Below are 24,530 nucleotides of genomic sequence, written 5' to 3'. Positions count from 1 at the left end.
AACATTTTAGATGACGTATTTTATGTTTTGTGCATCTTCAGGAAAATCTAATAAGTCCTATAATTCATTTTCTTCAAACTTCTGCAGTACATGCAATCTCAGATAAAATAAAATTGTCAAAATCAGTGATAGCTGGACCTTCTGGTTCACATTAGTGCGAAGAGAAAACTGCTGCTGAGCTGACACATTGATAGATTACAAGTTCTGCTGAAGAATAGCTAAAAATGGTGATTCAATCTTGTCACTACTATATAAGAAGAATAACAGAAGTGGAGATGTTACTCATGATATCATGTCTTTTATCAAAACCCTAAAGGGCCCTGGTGCATCAAACACATTCTCTTCCTGAGAGCTTCTGGCTCTAAAAAATACCAGTGTAAGTAAATGAAACTAAATTGGCCTTTAAAAAAAAAAATGGATGAGCTTGCACTCTGAATTTATTTAAAATGAAAATAAAGATCAAATTGCAAAAAGACTCTGTTTAAAGAGATTTTTTTCCTTCTCTTTTTTTTGGGGTTTGTAGGGTTTTTTATTCAGTTGTCTGGTTTTTTTTACAATAGAGATGCTGCTCTTGTAATGATGAAACGGAGAGCTAGGAGGGTTATGAAACACAAGTAACATGAAGGGCAAACCTGACTGAAAGAGAGGGAGAATATTATTCCAGTTATTTAAAACTCAGCTGGGTTAGTTCCTTAACTAACTTCAATCAATACAGTTCCCCCAAAATCAGAAAGGTGATACAGATTCACCCAAGATGCATCTATCACAGAAGATAATGCAGACCATTATCTTTTATTAAGACACATGAACATATGTGGGGAGTCATCTTTTCTAAATAGCTCCTTAATCTTTAAATACCCAAAAGAGGATTTTTAAAAAAGAGGCACCTCAAGTACTTCTGCTATTCTTACCCCTGGTCCTCCCTTGATCTGAACCTTGCGGGGTGTTCTGCGCTGAAGTGAAGTCAGGTTGAAACACTGACTTCACTCCCTCAGTGCTTCATACTTCCCTGTGCTGCTGCAAACCACCACGGGAGCCTCAAGATGGAGGGAACAGGGCCTGGGTGGCTTTTGCCTTCCTCCCACGACATCACCGAATACTCCCAGCACTTACTTCCCATTCATCCAAGGAGTCCTGCAACAAGACAAGGGGAAACAAGGCTTCACAGTCACGGGCAGGGATAACAGGTAAAGAAAAGGAGGAAAGAGAAACACAGGGGGGGGAAGCATTTCTTCTTTAAAGGCTCCCCTCTCCCAAAGGGAAAGAAACCTTGAAACAAACTTCATCATATCATAAAGACAGAAACAGACATGCACCTCAGATTTCTGATCCCTCGGTGGTTTTGTTTCAGGGAAGCACTATTTTTATTTTTCACCAGGGCCTCCGTAGCAAGTTATTTGCAGCTTCTCCTGCAATAACTAATACTCCACGTTGCACAGGAATGATCTTAAAAAAAAAATCTGCCCGGCACGACTGCGCCATGAAGCGTTGCTCTCGGTGTGGGGACGAAGGAAAGCAGCAAGGCAGGAAGTTCATCACCTCGCTGGAAGCCCAAGGCAGAGGGAGAGGAGATCCATGGAATGTCGCAGCCCTGCTGCCTGTTCTGCCTACGGTTCTGACACAGGCGTTTGCCTGTCGGGTGTGCACACCGGCATCTTTCGGGCATTCAGGCAACGACGCTGTGGGAAAGGGAGAGAAACAAGTCGAGGAAGGTTTGGAGGGCGTGCAGCAGTCAGCAGCGACCGAGCAGAAATGTTTTTAGGCAACGTGATTGCAGCTGGATGGCAAGGGAGGGGTTCTCCTTGCCAGGCGGTGAGCTTGGCTAACGAGTTAAAAGATTCCCGAGTTCGGGATGTTGGAGGGCTCTGGTTTGTTCTGCACCTGCCAGGGAGGAAGGAGAGTGGCTGCGGGTGGCATCCCGCCCCGGGGGCAGCCCCGCCGCTGCCAGGCATCCTCTTTTTTGGGGGTTTGTTTTTGTTTTTGTTTTTTTTTTTGGGGGGGGGGTCCTTTTTTTTTACTTCCCCCCTCTCCAGACAGCATCCTCGACGCGCCTGGCGTTTTACCTGCTTCGCTCCAGCCGTGGCCGCCGAGGCAACCTACCCATCCGGGCCGCGGGTGAGCGGAGCGTCGGCCCAAGAGGAGGAGAAGCCCCGGGGACTCTTCGGGCGGGCGGGCGGGCGGAGCAGCTCTCCCTCGGCGGCGGGGCGTCCATCGCAGCTCCGGTGCCGACATCCAGGGGCTCCGGGTACCACCCCCGGGGATGGGGATGGGGGGGGGCGGCCCCTCCCCGGCCCCCGCTCCTAACGCAGGTGCTCTGATTGCCCCTCCTCTGCCCACTCATCCCAGCAGCCTGGCTTAGCGTCCCCCCACCCCCAAAAAGGAGTCACCCCGGGCAGATCTCTCGCTCCCACCCCCCCCGACCCCGCATCCCCCTGAAAAACAACAGGCGGCAAAGCGCCGCTTTCCGCCAACTCCCCGGCTACAGGGAGGCGGCGTGGCAGGGGTAAAAAAAAACAATAAAAACACCCCACAAACCGGCAGGAGGGGGGAGGAGAGGGGGTGCAGGGAGGGACCCCCCCCCCCCAGCCCCGGGCGGCCGCACCTGCCCGCCCGCCGCGCCGCGCCGGATTTCCCTCCCTTAGCGACAGGGGAGGGGCGCGGCGCTGGCGGCCTCGCCATTGGTGGAGGGGAGCGGCGCGGCGCGGCCATTGGCTGGCGCCTCCGCCAATGGGGAGCGCTGTATCCGGGGGGCTGCGGAGCTATTTAAATCCGGTGATGTCAGCGCGGCCGGTGGTTGGCGGGAGGGCGGGGGGGAGGGAGGAGGGTCCCTGCGCTCTCGCCTCACAGCTCGACCGACCCCCCCCCCCCCCCCCCCTTCCCTCCCTGCCCACCCCTTCCCCGGCTTATCCAGGACGCTTGAGCTTATCCTGCCCGGCGGTCCTGGGATGTGCGGGTTAATTTCGGGATGCTGGCTTGGCTTCTTCCTGAAGATCTCCGCTGTTCAAAATCTGTCTGCTTTTCATCACGCCCCTGCTTGCACATTTGAAGGATTTGGTAGTTTCTGCAGTCACCTGACCCTACACCCTCATGATTTTTGAAGCCCCAAACAATATCACATATCTCTGCCTTCTCCTCTTCTAACTGAGGCATCTCAGCCCTTTAGCTCCCTGTTTGACAGGATATTGTGTCGTTGTCTCAGTTGTTTTAGCAGCATTTCCTAGAATCATATAATAACATCATAGAATGGTTTGGGTTGGAAGGGACCTTCAAGACCATCCAGTCCCAACCCCCTGCATGGGCAGGGACACCTCCCACCAGCCCAGGCTGCTCCAAGCCCCATCCAACCTGCCCTTCAACACTGCCAGGGATGGGGCAGCCACAGCTTCCCTGGGCAACCTGGGCCAGGCTCTCATCACCCTCACACCAGAATTTCCTCCTCATGTCTCACCTCAATCTCCCCTCCTCCAGTTTTCATCCATCCTCCCTTGTCCTCTCCCTCCCTGCCCTTGTCCCAAGCCCCTCCCCAGCTTTCCTGGAGCCCCTTCAGGCACTGGAAGGTGCTCTCAGGTCTCCCTGGAGCCTTCTCTTCTCCAGGCTGAACACCCCAACTCTCCCAGCCTGTCTCCAGAGCAGAGCTGCTCCAGCCCAAGGATCATCTTGGTGGCCCCTCTCCAGCAGCTCCATGTCCTTCCTGTGCTGAGGGCTCCAGAGCTGTACACAGTACTGCAGGTGTGACCTCACCAGAGCAGAGGGGCAGAATCACCTCGCAGTTTTCATCCTGAAGGACTGCCACAGGCAGGAAATCCCCAAGTGGTGACACTGGTGTAAATGTGTACATCAAGGCCATGAAGCACAGCAATGGTCACTCACCTGGCTGATTTTCCTCTTGCATTACTGATTCCTATTAATGGCAGGTTCTGTTCTGTGAGTCACAGACTTTCAGATGCTTCTAGGCACATGTGCTCTGTTTTCTATTGTCTTCCCAGCACAGTAAGCACAGATGGAGTTGACATGGTGTTATGTTACAACAGGAGAAGAAAAGTGAAAACAAGATCCAAATGCACTGGTCTGTCTTGGCAGAAAATGTCTTGTAATTGTTCTGTGCTTCAATATGCTGGAGACCTGTCCTGGAGCTCATCTTGTTTAGCCTAATAAAGGCTGAAAAGCAGGATTAGCACAGAGTTGTTTGACCTGAGGCATGTAATCATCCTGCCTGCATCTCGATGCCCGATACCCCCCCGATGGTTGCACAGCTCCTTTTCCTCTTGTGTGACCCAGACTTAGCTATGACGTGACAGAAACGCAGGCACCTCCTGTCAGACACCGGTGTGTCACTTGTGATGGGAAAGCACATAAACCTCGGGGAACAAACTGCAGGCTTCTCTCGCTTTACAGCTGGATGTGTGCTGTGACCGCAGGCGTGTTGGTTGCATAAAAACGTGTGGACGGATGGTGCAGGGACCTGTGGAAGTCATTCCCTAAAAGCAGCAGAGGCGTAGTTGGCCTGCACGCACAGGGTGTCACTGAGCTGAACATCGCTGGTGCCAGAGGTTTGTTGTGAGGAAACTGGGGCTGGAAATCCGAAGGAGGGAGGTTGCTGACCACCAGGAGACTGAAGATCTCAACAGCCTCCCCAAGACGGCGGGAGAAAACGGCCTATGCCATCTCATGGGGAAGGTTCATAAATTCAGCCACAATTAGTGTGAGAGGGCAAGTCTGACCTAGGGCATAGCAATTAGAGCTGGAGTGGGGAGCTGGTACTCCCGAGGAAGGATGAAAAGCCCTTGTTGTTACATGTGAAGGAGCTGTCATTGAAACGACATTTCTTTGCTGTGGCAGGACATGGCAACAGAGGTGGGGCACAGAAAGGGTGGGCTGACCACGGAAGTGGCCTCTCTGAGGGGACTGGAAGGCTTGTCCTAACTTGGGGTCCTCAAGGTGGATCTGATTTTCTTTTGTTGTTGTTGATTTGATCGAACTTTCTCCCCAGGGCCCCCGGCTGTGTTACTTCTAGGGTGATGTGGGGAAGTGTCACCTTCCTCTGAAATACCAGACTGGCATTAGCAAGAGAGAAAAAGCTGGACAGAGGTGGTGGTCCTGCTCCTGACTCAAGCATCTTGCTCATGTGCTTGGAACTAAGGGTCAGATTTGAGTTGAGAAGAAATGTTTTCTTTGGGGGGCAGGAGCTGCTGCAACAGACAGAGCCCTTGGCCTGGAGTAGCAGAAACCTTCAGTTTGGTGGGGGTAGGAGGTGTTACTATATGTGAGTGGAAAAGGGGAAGATGTATGGATCTTTCTGGGCTTCATATAAACTTACTGGAACAGAAAGGAATGTGAAGACTCCCTCTGAGCCATCCCATTATTTCACTACCATAAAGCAGGGCCAACCTCCCCATCTATTTCCTTGTAAATATCCAAATGATATGAAGATCTTCAGGGATGGAACTTTATCACCTCCCAGGCATTTTTTTTTCCAGTGCTCCACTTTCCTTAACTTAGGACAATTTTCTGTTGCCTCCAATTAGAAACTCCTTTGGTGTAGTTTAATCCCATTACTTCTTGCCCTGTCCATGTAGAGAACGGATCATTCCCTTCCTTTTTTACCACAGGATTTATGCATTTTGAAGACTGTCAGCTTATGTACCTTCAGTCTTTTTTTTTCTTTACTTTTTGGTAGGCTAATCAAACTCTTAATCTGTTCAATTTATCATCAATAACTTTTTCTAGTGCTCTTCATGTGGCAGTGGGAGACTGCAATCCCTGACCTCCCCTGACTTTCAGTCCTGTTTGAGAAAGGTCTGGAGAAAGGTGTCAAGTAGCAATGTCAACATCTCCTAGTAGTCCTTTTTCTTAAACAACCATGGTGAATTAACAAAATTAACAGCAGGTGAAATTTGCAGCCCCTAGGACAGGAGCAGACACTGCAGGGGAAGATGGATGGATGGTGCTGAGGTGGTGACATCAGCTCAGAAGGGGGGCACAGGGACAGCTGGGTGAATAACTCATGTGTGTGACTCTACTGAAAAGGAAAAACCCAAACCCAACGAACCCCAAGTTTCAGGAGGCTTAAGGTAAGGGGATGCTGAATGATGAAGAAGAGAATGTTACTGTATAAATGACACTCGCTGGAAAGGAGGGTGTGTTGCTGCACCTCAGCTTCCCAGCATGTACAGAGATTGCTGCCAAGGCTGGGTAAACTGAGGCATGGAGAAACTAGGAGGCACGTGAGACACTGCAGTTCAGACAGGGCAGAACTGGAATCTCCTCCCAGTGCTAACACTGCTTCTTCCTGGCCAGTCTTTAGAAATCATTCCTGCTTCAGCCTCGTGGTAGGTGATACCATCTTTTTTCCTTGTTAAGAACACATTTTGCAGAAGGGTCCATAATAACATGTAGGATTCAGCTGAACTCAGCCTGCAAGATGGGGTCAGTTGCAGTCCTCTGTTTTAAGACACCACTGACAAAAATCTGTTTTAAATGTTCTGGCCAGGACTGGTGAGGCTCTTCAATTTTTAAACGTGTTTTGTGTGGAAAATCCCACTGTTAAATAATTAGCAAGGGCTCTGAGCATTACTGCATATTTTATATTTCATCTGTCTGTAAGAAATGGACAGTTCTGTTGCTACAGATGAACTGCAGTTCATTTTGTGACACACTGGCTGCTGGAAGAGAGACTTCATAGTTTATATCTTTTACATCTGATTATTCAAGGAATGGGGCTGGACAGCAGAAGCACTTAACCACAACTTTTCTTCTGCTGCTGGTCCCAGCAGACATTTGAGTTTACAAAGACAAAAAATCTGCACAAGCTGAAAATGTGAAAACCAGAGAGTTAGTAGTTCAACAGTACAAAGGATTGCAGTGCTGGATCTTATTTTCTTGGCCAGCACTCGCTATGATGGTTTGTTTATTTTACCTTTAATGTAGCCTCATTCCACATTTCTGTGTAAGTTTTTCTCAGGCTGCAAAAAAAAAATCATCACTGTTGCATGAATTAGTCTGAAGTACTAATGAACACTCATAATGTTTAAAATTAAGAATTTGGCACACAAAGTATTCAGATTTAACCTTTTCCTCACAGAAACAGAGTTATTAATGATTCCTTTTTATGGACTGAAGGATAAGATCACCTTTGAATTCATTTTGATGATCAGGTTCTTTGAACAGGAGGTTGTGTCAGCAGCATGTCCGTGGCTCTGGTGTGGGCAGTTCTGCACGTCTGGGTGCTATTAGCAGGCTACAACCAGCAGGCCTCAGAAAGCAGCACAGAGTGGTAACTGTCACATCTCTTTTCCTAGAAAACATCTGTTTTGTCTGTCTTCAGGACCAAGTTCGAATTCTGAGATAGTTTGTATTCCTTTAGCACTGGAATTGTTATTCCTGAAGGAATAACACGCTTCAGTCTTCACGTGTGTTGGACCTAATAGCCTTCCTGGCAGTCAGCAGGAGGCTTTGGTATGCCAAAGAATGCAGACGTGGACTCCTCAGCCTGAAGAAATTGCCCTAGATTAGGAAAGTACAAACGTTGATTAACCAAATGTGCCTACACAAAAGGTCGCTTTGAATATAAGCTAATGGCCCAAGTTTTCTCCTCTGGTGTAGCAGCTCTAAGGACTCCTCTGCCTAATTTCACAGCCATTGTCTAGGCAGCCACTTTAGTTTATTTTCTAAGCTATCATAGAAGGCTTTGGGTTGGAAGGGACCTTCAAGACCACCCAGTCCCAACTCCCTGCATGGGCAGGGACACCTCCCACCAGCCCAGGCTGCTCCAAGCCCCATCCAACCTGCCCTTCAACACTGCCAGGGATGGGGCAGCCACAGCTTCCCTGGGCAACCTGGGCCAGGCTCTCACCACCCTCACACTCCAGAATTTCCTCCTCATGTCTCACCTCAGTCTCCCCTCCTCCAGTTTTCATCCATCCCCCTTGTCCTCTCCCTCCCTGCCCTTGTCCCAAGCCCCTCCCCAGCTTTCCTGGAGCCCCTTCAGGCACTGGAAGGTGCTCTAAGGTCTCCCTGGAGCCTTCTCTTCTCCAGGCTGAACAGCCCAACTCTCCCAGCCTGTCTCCAGAGCAGAGCTGCTCCAGCCCAAGGATCATCTTTGTGGCCCTTCTCTGGACCTGCTCCAACAGGTCTGTGTCCTTTTTGTGTTGGGTGCTCCAGAACTGGACACAATGCTCCAGGTGGGGTCTCACGGAGTGGAGTACAGGGGAGAGAATCACCTCCCTCAACCTGCTGGCCATGCTTCTTTTGGTGCAGCCCAGGGTATGGTTGGCTTTCTGGGCCACAAGCATACATTTTCAGCTCATGTTGAACTTTGTTAACCAACACCCCAAAGTCTTCCTCAGGACTGCTCTCAGTTCATTCTTCCCCCAGGCTGTAATTCTGCTTGGGATTGCCCCAACCCATGTGCAGGACCTTGCACTTGGCTAGGTTGAACTTCATGTCATTTGCACAGGCCGCACCTGTGAAGCTTGTCAAGGTCCCTCTGGATGGCAACAAGTGTCTCATCAAGCCTTTAGAAAAGTCTCTGCCAGCTTGCCAGACACACGTGGGATGCTGGGACTGTCTGGGAACATAAAGAGGATGGTTGCAGCAGTGCTCGGTGGGCTGTTAAGGGCCTGATCCCTAGTCAGGCCAACAAGGATTGCAGAGAAAAAGATCAAGGAAAATCATAAAGCTAAATCTCTTTTCTGGCAATCAAACTGGGGAAATGTGTGCTTTCTTGCAGCCCTCACGAGGCTTACAAAGCTCTTCCCTCTCCAAAACACTGCTGAGACTGATGCCAATGAAAATAACATGCAGAAACATTTTTAACATTGGTGCCACTCGTTTGCCATTCCAGGATGTCAGACTCTTGTGTGCTGAAATGCAGGGAGCAGAACAGAACAGACCCATCTGACTGTGCATACTGAAAAGGCCATCACTGAGAGTTAGAGCATTCTTTAATTTGACTGACCAGTATTTCTAAAAATCTTGAACTGTAGCTTTCCTGTTGCAATAAAGCTGTGTGGTTATTTTGATAAGTTTGTTAGTAGCCTGAGACCACGTATCAAAAGGCTGGGGACCAAAGAAGGCCATTAAGAATGTGCTCAAAATGGCACAAGGAGGAAGTTTCTGTAGTATTTCTTAGTGTTCCTGAGGCAGTGTAAAATGTTATTATTTCATGAAACTTACCTGTTAATATTCTTGTATTGGCCTGTTTGGGCAACTACTCTTCGATGTGATACTATGTCAGTAGGTGAGAGTAATCTCTGCATAATTTTCCACAAAGGGCAGGGAAGTTGAAAGGAGTGTCCTTTTACAACCCCATATGAGGAAGGGGGAAGCTTGTCAGCTGAATTTCCCAGTATGTGGATTATTTTTGTTCTTAAAAGTTAGCTCTCACATTTCTGCATTGCCTTCCTTCTCCTCATAATCCCAAAAACCACCTTATTCAACAGCTGAACATAGAATTTAAGTCCAGAGATGACTGTTAAAATACAAATTCTTGCCTAGATTATCTGTCATAAAGCCTAGGTCCTACAGGTATGCATATGTATAAACTGGGACTAGAGTATGATCTAGGTAGGGTTTAAGGACCACGTTCCAAAAAAGCAAATCCATGTAAACCACTCCTAAGCTCTCATCCCCTGGGTGTGTGCAGACACCCACGGTCTTTATGAAGACAGCTTTATAAGGAGCAGACATGGAGCTTTCTGAGTTCAGCACAGAGCAATTTCCAGTCAAGAATGCAAGCCAACAGAGGTGGTTACTGTCCACCTCTTGCCTAATGGTCAGCCATTAGAAGACTTGCTGAGGGAGGCAGATTTTCAGCACCCTCAGACAACCATTCCCACTTACTACAGGAGAGATCTCACCTTAGTAGCATAAGTGGAATCATGACACAGCCTCCCCCGTGGTTTTCAGAGTTGATTTATATTCTCTGCCATGCTTGCATGGGGCTGTTTTCCTTTCTACAACCACTTAAACCACTATTTTCCTCTTGTTTCAGTGGAATTCCTACTTTGGAGTAAGGAAAGGAATAATTTTAACACAAGAATTGAAATAGTGTCTGACTCCTGAGTAGACAGAAAGAGGAAAATGTCTCCAGTGCTATTTCCTTAGGTTTTCCTTAATATCTGAGACAAAAAATGTGCATCTTCACTCCAGTACACGTACTTTCTACCTCAACTTCTCTTGCATCCTTTGAATAATTATTCTGTTAGCAGCTGTAACTCATGCAGTGCTTTTCAATTGATATAATTCAGCATGCAGAAGTGCATATCAAATTTATGCACTGAAATGGAATCATCAACCATTCAGGAGGCAACACCTGCAAGAAGGAGCACTCACAGCTTCTTATCCTCAGCAGTAGAGAAGTCCAAGCAGCTCCTGGGATAACTTGTCCTAGTGGAGCAAAAGGCTCAGGAGTGAATCCAGCATTACTTATCTGTTTAAGAGCTGTGTCCATGTGTTTGATAGGTGTCCTGTTTTGATTTTGTTTTCCCAAGGGAATCATAACTCATTTGCACAAACAATCCCTAGTCCACAATGAATACACATACCAGGATTTATACCTGATAAATTAAAGGAGATGTGCTCATGAGACAGCAAAGTATGCAGGACTAGAAAGGAGAAGTACCCTTTTCATGATGTCTGGTAAGAACGATCACTTAGAGCAGAATGTAATTTTATTCTCTAAGTTATCCAAATACCTGCACCAAAAAAGGAGAATAAAGAGATAGTGTCCTGAGTGTAGCCCATATTGCATTCAGTGCAATGATAGGTGACACACAGCACTGAAGTGCACAGGATTTATAAATATGTTGTTATAGAATGTGAGAGTCTAGGTTGCAGGGGAAAATAAGGAAAAAAAAAAATGGTCCCACCAAATAATTTGTCTGAATCTTATATCACTTTTTTCAGGGTAAGAAAAGGACCATTAAGCAGAAAATGCCTGGTGGCCACTCAGCTGCTGCTCAGAAAAAGGGGTGAAACTCCCTTTGGCATCCTCAAAAAAACGAGAGGCAAGAAGTTCTGACCTGCTGCAGAAAGCTAAGGCACACTTTACTCCTTACATTCATTTAGGTGAATTTACCAGTAAATCAGCTGTGATAAGATGTTGGAGGGAGATAACCAACTTGTAGGTGTGGGTGGAAATAATATCCATCGTGAAACAAGCCGGTTGGGTATGTGGAGAAGCCTACTGCTGGAAAATCTGGTGAGACACTTCATAGCAGCTGCCATAAACTCATGTCACAAGCTGTTGACCAGGCTGGATTAAAATGCTGAAGAGACTGAGCTGTGGCAGTCTTTGGCTTTTTGTGGTTGCTAAACATCCCAGCGTGGAACGCTTGGTATTGCCTCAACTTCTACTTTCTGCTTGTTGTGACTCCACAGTGCTGTTTCATGGCAGTTCTGAGGTTATTTGAAGGGCCCTGGGGAAGGGAGCTGGAGTGGCACAGAGCATTGGAATGGACACAAGAGCTGGAAGACTCAAGGAGCTTCAGAGGGGAGGAGAAGAGCAGAGGACAACAGGGAGAAACAGAAGTGAACAAGCATGGAGTGCAAGTATGGAACAGAAGTGAACTGTTATGGTGCAGTTTAAGACCCTCCCTAGGGGTGCTAGGACCTGTGGGAGGCTGAGAAGTGCCCCTGTGCTGTTTGCTTAGCACAGCAGACCTGCTTATCTAATTATTTTATCTGCAGTATTTCTAGAATAGCAGTAAGGTGCCAGCTGTGCTGCCACGTGGAGACAGGCAATAAAGGCAGCTCAGCTGCTGGGATCTGCAGATGCTGATGCCTGTGGCCCCTCAGAAGCTGGAATGTGGCTGGCAGGAGGGGAGGAAGCTTAGTAAAGAAGAGGACAGCCACTTGATTCTGTGGTACAAACAGCTAGAGCTGTCAAACAATAGTGTTTCTTGTTTGGGAGTTAGCTTGGGTTAAAGCTCTTCAGACCTACTTGCCTGGGGCAAGCCTCCAGGCTGGAATGCTGTTAGGAGTTTGCAGCTTAAAGGTCCTTGGCAGCAGTTGCCAGTTTTCAGCCTCTGTGGCAGTGGAGCAAGTTCCTGAGAAAGGGAAGGGAACTCTCAGAAGGTATCTGTGATACATCTGGGAGATACGTGTTGGGATGGGGAGGGAATCTGGGAGAAGCCAGCAGGGTGTCGTGGGTCTGTGGCAGACACAGTGAGGAGGGAGAGGCTGTATTCAGTCTCTTTCCCTTTTTTCAGCCTGCCTCTGTCTCTTCTTTCCCAGGGGTGGCTCCTCATGTTCTTAGAGTTTCCAGCTTGCTTACAAAGCTCACAGCTGTCTCCTTCTCACCTTAGAGCTGTCTTCTTCTATCAACTCAGTTCTACCTAGAAGAAACCCTCCTGGTGGCTTTGCTGTAGCCTCTAATTATTCTCTGCTGAAAAGAAAGAGGATGCTGGTGTGACTCCTGACACAAAGCAAAGAGGGGGCAGAAGGTGGGGGAGGACTATTTAGGCCCAAGCAGCAGGTTCTGTCTCCCACAGCATAGTCAGAGTCCCTTGCAGTCCTCAGCTGCCTCTGCCTTGTCTTGGCCTACTGAGCTGATGTCACTCGTGTAGTCACACTGATGTCAGAGGCCCACAGTCTGACCTTCATTATGTTGCCCTGCAGTTGTAAGGGATGTGATTTTTGCTAGGTAAAGCATAATTAGGCAATTGGTGTGAAGAAAACATAACTGGTAGAAGTAGCAGAACCAAAGTAACACATGAATATTTGCCCAGGGACTTGCTAAACCCATCATCAAACAGCACTTCCAAATAGACCACCAGCCAGTGAAGGTGCTCTCCACCTCATAAAGCTCATCTTCCTCAGCCTGAAGAGCACTATCACAGTGCTACCTTCAGGGACACCTGACTGTGGAGGACCTTCAAGAACACCTGGGACCAAGCTTGTGTAGCTGGAACCAGCACACTTAACTCTGCCTGACTTTGGATAACCACCAGTCCTGTCATCAAGGAAAAGGTGCAGAGATAACCACTATTCTGTAACTTTGTACTGTTCTTTGCATTATTAATCACTCTTTCACAGAGGCAATGAATATCCACATTCCTTCACACAGACCCAATTAGTGCATAACACCACATGCATGCATTTAGCCCATCCTGACCTAAACCACAGGATGCTGAGGTCTCTAGGGTCAGCTCAAACCTGCCTTATAGGTTTCTAAACCAGGATCAATTCATGCTGGGTATTTCCTGCACACTCTCTGCAAACTCCTCTCTCAGTTTCTGCATTTTCCCTTCAAAGTCTGGTTCCCAGTGCAGTGCCAGTCAGGAAAGGGTGACTGTTGGACACATCAGGATCATAGCTCAGTGGGGAGAGACCTGATGGGCACAGTGGCTGCCTTTGTCTTTACATCTTTGAGAGGATGTAGAGGCAACATGTATGCAGCTTTGTGTTAGATCAGCAATGGAATTCATGCTAATGAATATGCCTGCATGCAGTGAAACCTTCTTTTCTTAATCTGTTTTCTATCCAGACTAAAATCCTGGCTATTTGACCTATCCACCTCATTTATAATGTCCTCTGTCTCCTAGCAGAGATAAAACACAGCTCTACGTGTTTCTTGCAAGCTACCCTGACTTAGATGACTAATCACCTCTTCAGGTGTTGCCTTTGGTCTCCTCAGGGTCCTCATATCCATGCAGTGTGCAAAACTGCCTATTTATTCCCCTAAGTTATCTCTAAAATAATTCAGTCTTCTGGAACAATTGCAGCTTATCTGGACTTTCTTCACCTCACAGGGTTATTAATGAAACACAAGTCTCAGTGGTGACATGACTGATTTCCTGGCCCTTTGCTCTCTCTGCTGGTTTTCAAGGAAGCTGGTTCCCATCTTTGCTCACACAAGGCTTCCATACTGCTTTGCCTGCCTGAGTTTCAATTCACACTTCAGAATGCTTTCATCCTGACTCACCTTGAGGTCTGAGTAGTCCTTTACAAACATGTTCAGCAGACCATTTTCAATGTTATCCTTCTTCCAGTCACTTTCCAAAACTGTCTCTCATGAGAGGCACCACAGCTTGGCCAGAATTTAGTTGCAGACATTCTGGGATTTACACTCACCATTGTGGCCACTCCTTCATAAATACCATCTCTCCCTCTGCATCCACCTCTCTTTTTCCTAGTAATTAGATTGCAAAATCTTTGTGACCAAGAATGTCACCATTTTACTCCAAATTTCAAGAAACAGCTAACATGACAGGCATATCATTCGTGACTGCAGTTCCTAGGGATTACAGAAATATTGATTTATTTATTTTTAAATACATTTTTTTGTTGTTCACATATTCATTTAAAAATAGCATGTGATTTTAGGGAGTATTTTAGGAGATTTTTGTGGAATATTCCGGAGACAAAATACAAACTGTCAGTGATTCAGTATTTTATCCACAAAATATTTTACCATTGCTCAAATTGCCACAGAGTCCTCCTTCTTGCCTCATTTGTAAACCCAACATTCAGCACTTTTTGTCTGTCTGGACCCTAAGAAGGACACAAACTGGATCCATTGTCATTGCAGCAATACTGTGATATTAGGATAGAGCAGTTTCAAAAAAACCTCAGCAACTGTGTATTCTTTTAGATACTTAAATTAATAGATTTTCTAAGCTGTATAATCTCACCAAATTCTTATAGGACACCATCTGGCATTACAAAAGTCCAAGTATACCCTCCCCCAAAATACAAGATTGTGTTGAAGTCTACGTGTTGGCTGGATTTTTACAATAAAGAAATGTAACAATGTGTTTGAAGATGAAAAAGCATCAACAAAACTAGGCAAGCAGATTGTGGGACTTTCCTCCCTAGAAACAGAAAATCTCAGAGCTGATGGGAGTGTGGAATCCAAGCAATGTTTGTCCTTTGCTCTCTCAGTGCAGATGCACTCTTCTTCCTACACTAGTGACAGAGGTCAGAATCTCTGGAGGTACCATGGAAATAACAGGGCAGGATACAGAAATTAAATATTTCCTTGTGTTGAGTCCCACCCAGTTTAGTGCCTTCCAGAATTAGGGCTGTTACTGGCAGCAGGTCTGATTGTAAGGATGAGCTTTCTTATTGACTTTCTTTCTACTGACCTCAGGCTTTCCAGTATCCTGCAAGCCCCCAAATCACAGCCCAAGATGCAGCTGTGCTGCACCAGGGACCTGGCTTATCTTCACGTGGAGCAAGTTCAGAGAAGAGCAACCAAGCTGGGAAGGTGCTGGAGACCAAGTCCTGTGTGAGGAGGCTGAGGGAACTGAGATTGTTTAGTCTGGAGAAGAGGAGGCTGAGGGGAGACCTCATTGCCCTCTGCAGCTGCCTGAGAGGAGGTTGTAGGGAGGTGGGAGTTGGGCTCTGCTCCCAAGTGAATAACGACAGGACCAGAGGAAATGGCCTGAAGTTGTGCCAGGAGAGGGTTAGATTGGATGTTAGGAAGAATTTCTTTACTGCAAGAGTGGTCAGGCACTGGAACAGCTGCCCAGGGAGGTGGTGGAGTCACCATCCCTGGAGGGATTTAAAACTATGTAGATGAGGCACCTCAGGACATGCTCTAGGGGGCTTTGTTGTTTGTTTTTCAGGGAGGGTACACTTGATGGTTGGACACGGTGATCTTAGAGATGTTTTCCAACCATGACAATTCTGTGATTCTTTGATTCTGTAACATCCCCAAGAGATAAGGAAAGAGCTCAGGCTGCAGAGGAATCCAAGGCTCCATTAAAGCCTTATTGCACATTACTGCACATTGAAGATCGTCTGCAACACTCCTGGAACATGGGAAGTGCCCCTGAAAGATGGGGAGAAACTTCTTGGCTGTGAGGGTGACAGAGCCCTGGGACAGGCTGCCCAGGGGGGCTGGGGAGTCCCCTTCTCTGCAGATATTCCAACCCCCTGGATGCAGCCCTGTGGGATGTGCTCCAGGGGGTCCTGCTGGAGTGGGGGTTGGACTGGATGATCTCTGGAGGTCCCTTCCAGCTCTGACAGTTCTGTGGTTCTGTAAATCTTATGCTGACATGGATTTCTGTGGAAATCCCTCATGCACAGAAATGAGTAGAACTATAATGACAGAAAAGTGCCTCAAGCTGAAGTATCAGGATGTGCTTCCACCAGTAGCCTAGGCTGCTCTCAGTCCATTTTGCTGCATCCTTCCCTTGTGCATCCCACCTGCAGCAGGACCTGCCCATGGATCAGCCACCTGATTTGGCAAAACCAGCTGGTTTGGGAGGGGGGATAGGGCTTGCTTTCAGCTCAGTCAGGTCCCTTCCCCAAGTACACAACCCAATGAGAACCAATCTCAACACACAGGAAGGCAGAGACCGTGTGAGTGGGGCAGGATGTAGAGTTGTCCTTATCTCTAGCAGCAATGCAGACGACTTCAAGTGATAAAATCTCCCACTAAAAAAAGGTATTAGAACAGATTGGTAAAAATTAGTTGCACTAATTGCCAGGACTTGACAGTATCTATTCTTGAATCCCAAAATAGCTAAAATATGAGACTGCTGTGCTGCTTTTTGCAGTGTGCCACTTGAATTGGCCTGAGTAATGGAAGAATCAAATTGGAGGGCTTGGAATTTTTTGACACTCTGCCATGTGTTTGGTAAGCATAAGGCAGTAGACCTGATTTCTACAGCAAGAAAATAAGAGTACAACTGTAACCAGAACTAGAACTAGTGTATACACCAAGTATATAGAGAAAGAAGAGTCCATATGGCTTTGTCAGAGGGAAGCTGTACTTTAAAAATCTAGTGGAATTCTTTATGATGAGCATTGAAAGTGAACAAGGAGCTGAAAGGGATCCAGTTAGATTTCCAAAATTCTTCTGACCAAGTCCCTCAGTAAAGGCTCATTAAAAAAATGAAAAAATGAGTTTCTGCTCACAGAAGAGACAAAACGTTCTGTGGGTTGATAACTGTTTAAAAGCTGTGCAGCAGTGGGTACAAATACAGGGTTTTTTTTCACAACAGAGATTTGTTGCAGTTTCCCTGGGGATCTGTGCTGGTCTTTTATGTCTAAGTGGTGTGGAAAAGGTGGAAAATTTGGTGATGGGGTTTACTGGTTATACTAAGGTATTTAGAGTACAAAAATCTGTAAAGCATTGAGCTGACAAAGACCTGTCACTATCCCTGGATGTGTTTAAAAGTTGCCTAGATGTGGTGCTTCAGGACATGGCTCAGTGCTGGGCTTGGGAGAGTAGAGTTAATGGTTGGACTCGATGATCTTGAAGGTCTTTTCCAACCTAAGTGATGCTGTGATTCTGTATATTAGGTTAATTTTAGAGAATCCTAACTTTTCAATACAGACTAATGGTTTCTCAAATAAAACTACTACCATTCAAGAACGAGGCCCTGGAATAATTTTGGTCAGTTTGATGGAAATGCTCATTCCCAGAAGGAAGGCAAACGCCAAGGAAAGAAAGTGAGAACAAATGGGAAACATGGGTAGAGCACTCTACTCTTCTGTATCCCATAGTTCTCTAGGTTACAAGGAAAAGCAAGAATGATCAAAGGTGTAGAACATTTTCTATACGAGGAGACAATCAACGAAAAATAGACAAAGACACTTCTTTTTGGAGCAAGGCTGAGTGAGGGGATACTATGAAAGAAATCTTTGGAAATGGTGGCTGGTGTGGAGAAGGGCAGAGAGGGAGTAATCATGGAAGGGTTCTCACCATAAGAGAACTGAATGGGAGTCTATCAGTTCTCATTTGGCAGGTTCAAAACACTAGGAACTAATTTTCCCCAGAATGTAAAATTTCAAATACAGACATTGTTAGGGTAATAGAAATGGGAATTGGTTAAAAGAGGAGTCAGAGCAATCTCAGTGACAGACTCATTGCAGACTATTACACAGAAAAAAATCTTCAGCTTGGAATTACAGGGAGCTACAGAATATGGCCTGGAAAGAATCAGCTTATATCTCTAATGAACTTTTAATAAGCACCCACAACTGGTCACTGTGGGGAAGTGGAAACCAAGCAATAAAGATCTTTGGTCTGCCCAAGTACAGACATTTTAACTTCTACTTTCCAAACAGAATTAATGACTTCAATGAGGCTTCTAATATCAACCATATAATGTGAGGTTAGCACAGGTAAAGGATATTTCAAATATTACATTTAGTTTGGTATTGACTTGATAAGAGTCCAGGTGAGGCCATGAAGATGATGAGAGGGCTGGAGCAGCTCTGCTCTGGAGACAGGCTGGGAGAGTTGGGGTGTTCAGCCTGGAGAAGAGAAGGCTCCAGGAAGACCTTAGAGCACCTTCCAGTGCCTGAAGGGGCTCCAGGAAAGCTGGGGAGGGGCTTGGGACAAGGGCAGAGAGGGAGAGGACAAGGGGGATGGATGAAAACTGGAGGAGGGGAGATGGAGGTGAGACATGAGGAGGAAATTCTGGAGTGTGAGGGTGGGGAGACCCTGGCCCAGGTTGCCCAGGGAAGCTGTGGCTGCCCCATCCCTGGCAGTGTTGAAGGGCAGGTTGGATGGGGCTCTGAGCAACCTGGGCTGGTGGGAGGTGTCCCTGCCCATGCAGGGGTTGGAACTGGATGATCTTGAAGGTCCCTTCCAACCTGAACCATTCTGTGATTGATTCTCTGAAATACCTGAAGGGCACCATTCAAGGGGCATTGGTTACATGCCATGAATGCAAGAAGCCTGTATGAGACCTGAGCTCTTGCTCCCAGTGAACACCACACCATATGTTTTCATCAGGCCTTAATTTTGGGGAGAATTAATCTTTATAAAGTTATTACATCAGAGTGTCCCAGACACATCAAAGTATAGAGTTGGGGGCTTCTTCATTTTTACAAATATTGCTGGACATCTCATTTCAGATTCTCAGCCTGTTGGGGAATAAAAAATTACTACCCAACTACCACCAAACTTGTAGCATTAAATGGAGACTGTATTTTGGCATCTCATTGGTGAGGGATTAATACTTCTGGAATTGCTTTGTTTTTCAGCAATGCCTCCTTAAAAACAGCTTCCTCTGAACACATATTTCTCTTTTATTGAGAAAAGGAAATACAATATTAGAAATCAATGTTTTTAAAGGGTAATTTAAAGAAATCTAATCTTGGCAGATGCTGAAATATTTTCAATTTAAAACAAATAGTATTTCTGTCATCCAGTCAGCTTTTTAAAATTAGACCATTACTCCTTGATAAGTTAATTACAAAAGAGAATGAGACTCAACCAATCTAAAAAAGGATATTAATGAAAGTATAGAGCACATGTCTAAAAGCTGCTTTTACTGATTTATTGGTGAAATTTTACTTTTTGTATGAAAAACCTTGTCTCTGATGTCTTAAATCACAGGAAAAAATGCTCAATTTTTCACCCAATCACAACTAATTTTTTTACATTGGTACAGTGATGGACCATTGTTTTTCTGTGCTACCATCCATTATAAAAAGTGACAGCATCATAATTGAAATTATTTAAAATATGGTGCATTTAGATAATTCTTTACTCCATTATAAATATCACTACACAAGAAATGCTGCACTGTCAATTGATGTGATGAGCTGCAGAATTGGAATTACTGCTCAGCAGGCCATGTTCCTCTGGGGGTAGGAAATAAAAAAGATCAGAAATTCTTCTGAAATGCAAAAAGATAAGGGGAAGATTTTTTTGGTTATGTCTGAGGTCTGGTCATCTTTAGTCAAATCTTTATGCTGCAGGGCAGATACCCAGTCCCAAATGCTGCAGCAGTTTCACACTGCACAGGCACTTAGGCTCCATGCAGACATGGGAAACATGGAATATGTTGCAACCAGGGGGTGAAATGTCTCCAGGTCCATCAGCTGAATCCTGGTCTCACTGAAAGCCCTGGCCAGTTTTTCAGCCCAGTGCAATCATAATGTCACCCCAAGTGTTTTGGGTAAATGCAAGCAAAACTCACCAAAAATTGTATTGCAGCCCCATCAGTCAGGTGTGGCAGGTGCTGAGCTCCCATCCAGCCCCCTGCTGAAGGAGAAAGGAGACTATAGAATCACAGACTGGTTCAGGTTGGAAGGGACCTTCAAGACCATCCAGTCCCAACCCCCTGCATGGGCAGGGACACCTCCCACCAGCCCAGGCTGCTCCAAGCCCCATCCAACCTGCCCTTCAACACTGCCAGGGATGGGGCAGCCACAGCTTCCCTGGGCAACCTGGGCCAGGCTCTCACCACCCTCACACTCCAGAATTTCCTCCTCATGTCTCACCTCAATCTCCCCTCCTCCAGTTTTCATCCATCCCCCTTGTCCTCTCCCTCCCTGCCCTTGTCCCAAGCCCCTCCCCAGCTTTCCTGGAGCCCCTTCAGGCACTGGAAGGTGCTCTAAGGTCTCCCTGGAGCCTTCTCTTCTCCAGGCTGAACACCCCAACTCTCCCAGCCTGTCTCCAGAGCAGAGCTGCTCCAGCCCAAGGATCATCTTGGTGGCCCCTCTCCAACAGCTCCATGTCCTTCCTGTGCTGAGGGCTCCAGAGCTCAACACAGTACATGAGGTTCACCAAGAAAATTCATCATGGCCTGTTACCTACTTTGTTTATCCATTCCACTTGATACAACTACCAAAACCAGCTGTTCTTACAGAAGTATTTTCCTGTAGCATGTAGCATGTGTCATTCTGCACTACCCAATTTTGTGCCTTACTTTACTGAAGACTCATAAGATGAATGGGCTGCCTTCACCAACAAACAAATTGTGAAACTGTATCTTCTAACAATATTTTGATGATATAAAAAAACCCTTAGGATAGATGTCACTTAAAAGTAAAGAGAAGAAGGAGAGATTCCATCCACCCTTTCACACTTATTTCTTCTTCACCATGTTTCCCTTTTCTTGCTTCCATCTTCAGATAAGCTTTTTGTCACCAAATTAATTTGGTCATTTTGTATGTCTTTCTTATCTCTTCTTTGCTTTTGCATATTCTAGGTTACACTGCCACAATATGGGAGAATATCTTTACCTATTTCCAGGCATTTTCTGTATTTTTATTCTTTATGAGCAGCACGTACCTATTACACAAGCATTGATATTTAAACTTATTCACCATGAGTATGACTGGAACCAAGTTCAGTATCATCTAAAGTTGGAAGTTTTGAAGGAGGGTGTAACTATGACAAAATGTTGTGCACACCCTGGGCTTTTGTTGATACTTGCAGCAAAAAAACCAGGTGACAGAATGTGCCTCAGCTTCTCTCCACTAGGAATGGTTCTCCTTACATCATGACTGAAGGCTGCACTGACAGGAGCCCACAGGAAAACCTGCCAAACCTGAGCTTGTGCTTTAACATTGACAACAAATCTCCAAGGCAGTTCTCTTGTGCACCAAGACAGACAGAATGGCCCAGATTGTAGTTTGCTGGGAAAACATGCACAGGGACAAGGAGAGGAGGAAAAAAACCAATTCCTTCACCCAACCCTTCCTTTCTGTGCTCAGGGACAGGTTGTAGAATATAAGAAAGATTGAGAAAGAGCAGCTGCAAAGATATGGAGCAGCCCAACCTTTCTTGGGAGGTGGTGCTGAGCAGGCCAGCAGGGCTGCAAAAGGAGGTGGGCTTGGCATGACTACAAAGAAAGTCCATCTACTGCAGTTGCAAGGTCACACAAACATCCCTCAAATCATGGAATCATAGAATGGTTTGGGTGGGAAGGGACCTTAAAGATCTTCTAGATCCAATGTCTATGAGTATTTGAGCTGCAGCTGCTGCCAGATAATAAAGTGCTTTTTTTGCCAATTCAAGTCTACAGGTAGAATTAATGATATGTTTGTATGTAGGACAGCATGACTGCCCACATGGGAGTGTTCTCGTTCAAAATAACAAAGAATGTCTTTTTCCTTTGTTTATCATGGCATAAAACTGTCCAGGCAGGGAGCCTTACATTCATAAATATATTGCTAGATGTTTACTGTTTCATTTTTCAGTGTAGAGAGGTCCTAAAACTATTCTTGACAAAAAAAATCTGAGCAAGAACAGGAATAGGATGGATGCTGGGATGTCCTGGGGATGCTGCCCTGGTGAGACCCTGGCCCAGGTTGCCCAGGGAAGCTGTGGCTGCCCCATCCCTGGCAGTGTTGAAGGGCAGGTTGGATGGGGCTTGGAGCAACCTGGGCTGGTGGGAGGTGTCCCTGCCCATGCAGGGGGATGGAACTAGGTGATCTTGAAGGTCCCTTCCCACCCAAGCCATCCTGTGATCCTGTGATTCTGTTAGTCAGGATGAATGTGGTTCATGACACAAAACCCTGTGGGCAATGGAGGGGCATGTGGAGCAGTTTAAGGAAAGCTATGCAAGGGAATAGAAAGGAATCCAAACAAGCAACAAAGATGGTTAGGCACATGGTTATGCGTTTCACAAGCACTGAGCTCTCTTATAATAACACAGAAGGAAGAAAGAAAAGCCAGAAAATTATATATCAGCAGTACTATTTCTAAAAATAATGGTTTTCAAACTTTTCCATGAGGCATTAGCAGCTCTTTAAGGAATAATCTTTATTGCTTTGTAATGTACAAAGCCATAAACAGCTGCTGAGATTGATTAATAGCCAAAGCAAAGTTGAGGCATGTAATCAATCTAAAAAGCCACTTATTGTGAATACAGGACAAAGCAATAGACATTATTGCTGTTGCACGACAAACCATAACAGCAAAAACACACAGACAGACACAGGCAGAGACACACACAGACAAAGCAAAACCAGTTGCTTTATTTTCAAGGCTCCCAGTACTCTGCTGCCTCTTTCCTGAGCTTCCAAATGGCCTTCTCCTGGACTGAGGCAGGTGACTGGCCTCACAGCTGGAAAAAGTAATGCCCTGAGAACTTCAGTGTGACCTGAGGGAGAAATAAGATTTGTTTTTTTCTGTTCTGTACCTAGAAATACAAAATTCCACATGAATTAATCTTGTCTTTGGAACTGGTGCTGCTATCCATATCACCAAGGACAATAAAGAATCGTCTCCCTAATTGAAAAATTATTTAATTCGTGCTAATGCAGAGCTCATTTAGAAAAGAAGGGTCTTTAGGTTTGCTTTTTAAATGAGTGACTATTAAATCACCACAAGTTTTCCACGGGCATATTGAGTGGGCCAACTGGATCTACCTCCAGCTGTTTCAGGCAACTCCTTTACCCCATTCCTGTTACACAATTTGAATACAGCTCTTGACACAGTTAGGTTTTTGCCTCCTCCACTCTCCCTGGAAGGCTGTTTCAGAATATTATCTCTCTACTGGTATTAAACTTTTTTTTTAAATTTCCATTTTGAATTTTCCTGGTCAGATAATGCCCATTTTTCCCTGAATCATCATTGTTTTTTAGCATAAATTAATAAAATCACAGACTGGTTTGGGTTGGAAGGGACCTTCAAGATGAAGTGAAATCATAGCATCATAGAATGGTTTGGGTTGGAAGGGATGGGGCTTCCACAGCTTCCCTGGGCAACCTGGGCCAGGCTCTCACCACCCTCACACTCCAGAATTTCCTCCTCATGTCTCACCTCAATCTCCCCTCCTCCAGTTTTCATCCATTCCCCCTTGTCCTCTCCCTCCCTGCCCTTGTCCCAAGCCCCTCCCCAGCTTTCCTGGAGCCCCTTCAGGCACTGGAAGGTGCTCTAAGGTCTCCCTGGAGCCTTCTCTTCTCCAGGCTGAACACTCCAACTCTCCCAGCCTGTCTCCAGAGCAGAGCTGCTCCAGCCCTGGGAGCATCTCTGTGGCCTCCTCTGAGATTGTTCTTTCTCTTCTTTAAAGAGATGATATGGAGAGTCTCTCACTCCCCACTTTGACAGAATAAAGGAGCCAGGATAGGCTTGTCTCTTGATCAGTCTCACCACCCTTCTCTGCTCTGTATGGCACCAATCCCCAGAGTGGTTCTCAGCACTTTCTTCTCCAGCCACACTCACTCACACCATCTCCTGGAAATATCTCACCTAGTACAACCAAGGAACAAATTCGCCTTCTTCATCTCCCTTTATCATTCAAAGCCAGTGCTTAACTTGCCATTTCCAGGCACCACTTGCAAATCCTTGTTTCTGAACTGATGACCTTGCAACTTATGACAGAAATTGGTAGCAGTTCACAAGGGCAGACTTGCAGTTTGCACTATTAAGTTTCATTCTGTGTCTATTACTCTAGTTCTCAAGGTTATTCAGGGCTGCCTGGATCATATTGCCATGCCCTTCCACATGAATGATGCCTCCCACTTCTGTGTCATCAGCAACTTTCATTCACAAACTTCATCTTCCTGTTGTAAGATAATGAATAAAAATACAGCTGAAGATGTATCCTTGAGGAGCTCTGTTAGCTAAATACCATTCAAAGCCAGGTAGCACAATAGTAGGAACTGAATTCTCCAATTTCCCTTATGCAGGAAATACAATTCAGCTCAGTGGAAAGAAAATTTCAGATCCTAGTGGGTTTAACTTTCCAGATGCTTGTGTTCAAAAATCTGAACTATTTCACACCTGAAATTACCTAAAATTTAGTTTTACCTATATAAAACATGGGAATAAAGCCTCCCATCATTCCATGTACACACCTCTTTACAGCTATAAAAAAATTCAGAGTGTA

The 24,530-nt window shown here is 45.9% G+C and overlaps 1 long non-coding RNA gene across 1 annotated transcript; it reads right to left on the bottom strand.

Moving 5' to 3' along the window:
• Nucleotides 1–419: 419 nt before the first annotated feature.
• Nucleotides 420–2,267, bottom strand: LOC127382074 (uncharacterized). The gene is made up of 3 exons (XR_007888854.1): nt 2,064–2,267; nt 1,317–1,679; nt 420–1,134 (listed from the first exon to the last, which is right to left on the bottom strand). It is a non-coding gene; the product is annotated as an uncharacterized LOC127382074 (long non-coding RNA).
• Between the last annotated feature and the right edge of the window lie 22,263 nt (nt 2,268–24,530).

This window comes from Apus apus, chromosome 3 (genome assembly GCF_020740795.1).
Source record: "Apus apus isolate bApuApu2 chromosome 3, bApuApu2.pri.cur, whole genome shotgun sequence".
Classification (NCBI taxonomy): Eukaryota; Metazoa; Chordata; class Aves; order Apodiformes; family Apodidae; genus Apus; species Apus apus.
This window is presented reverse-complemented; position numbering and strand designations above follow the sequence as displayed.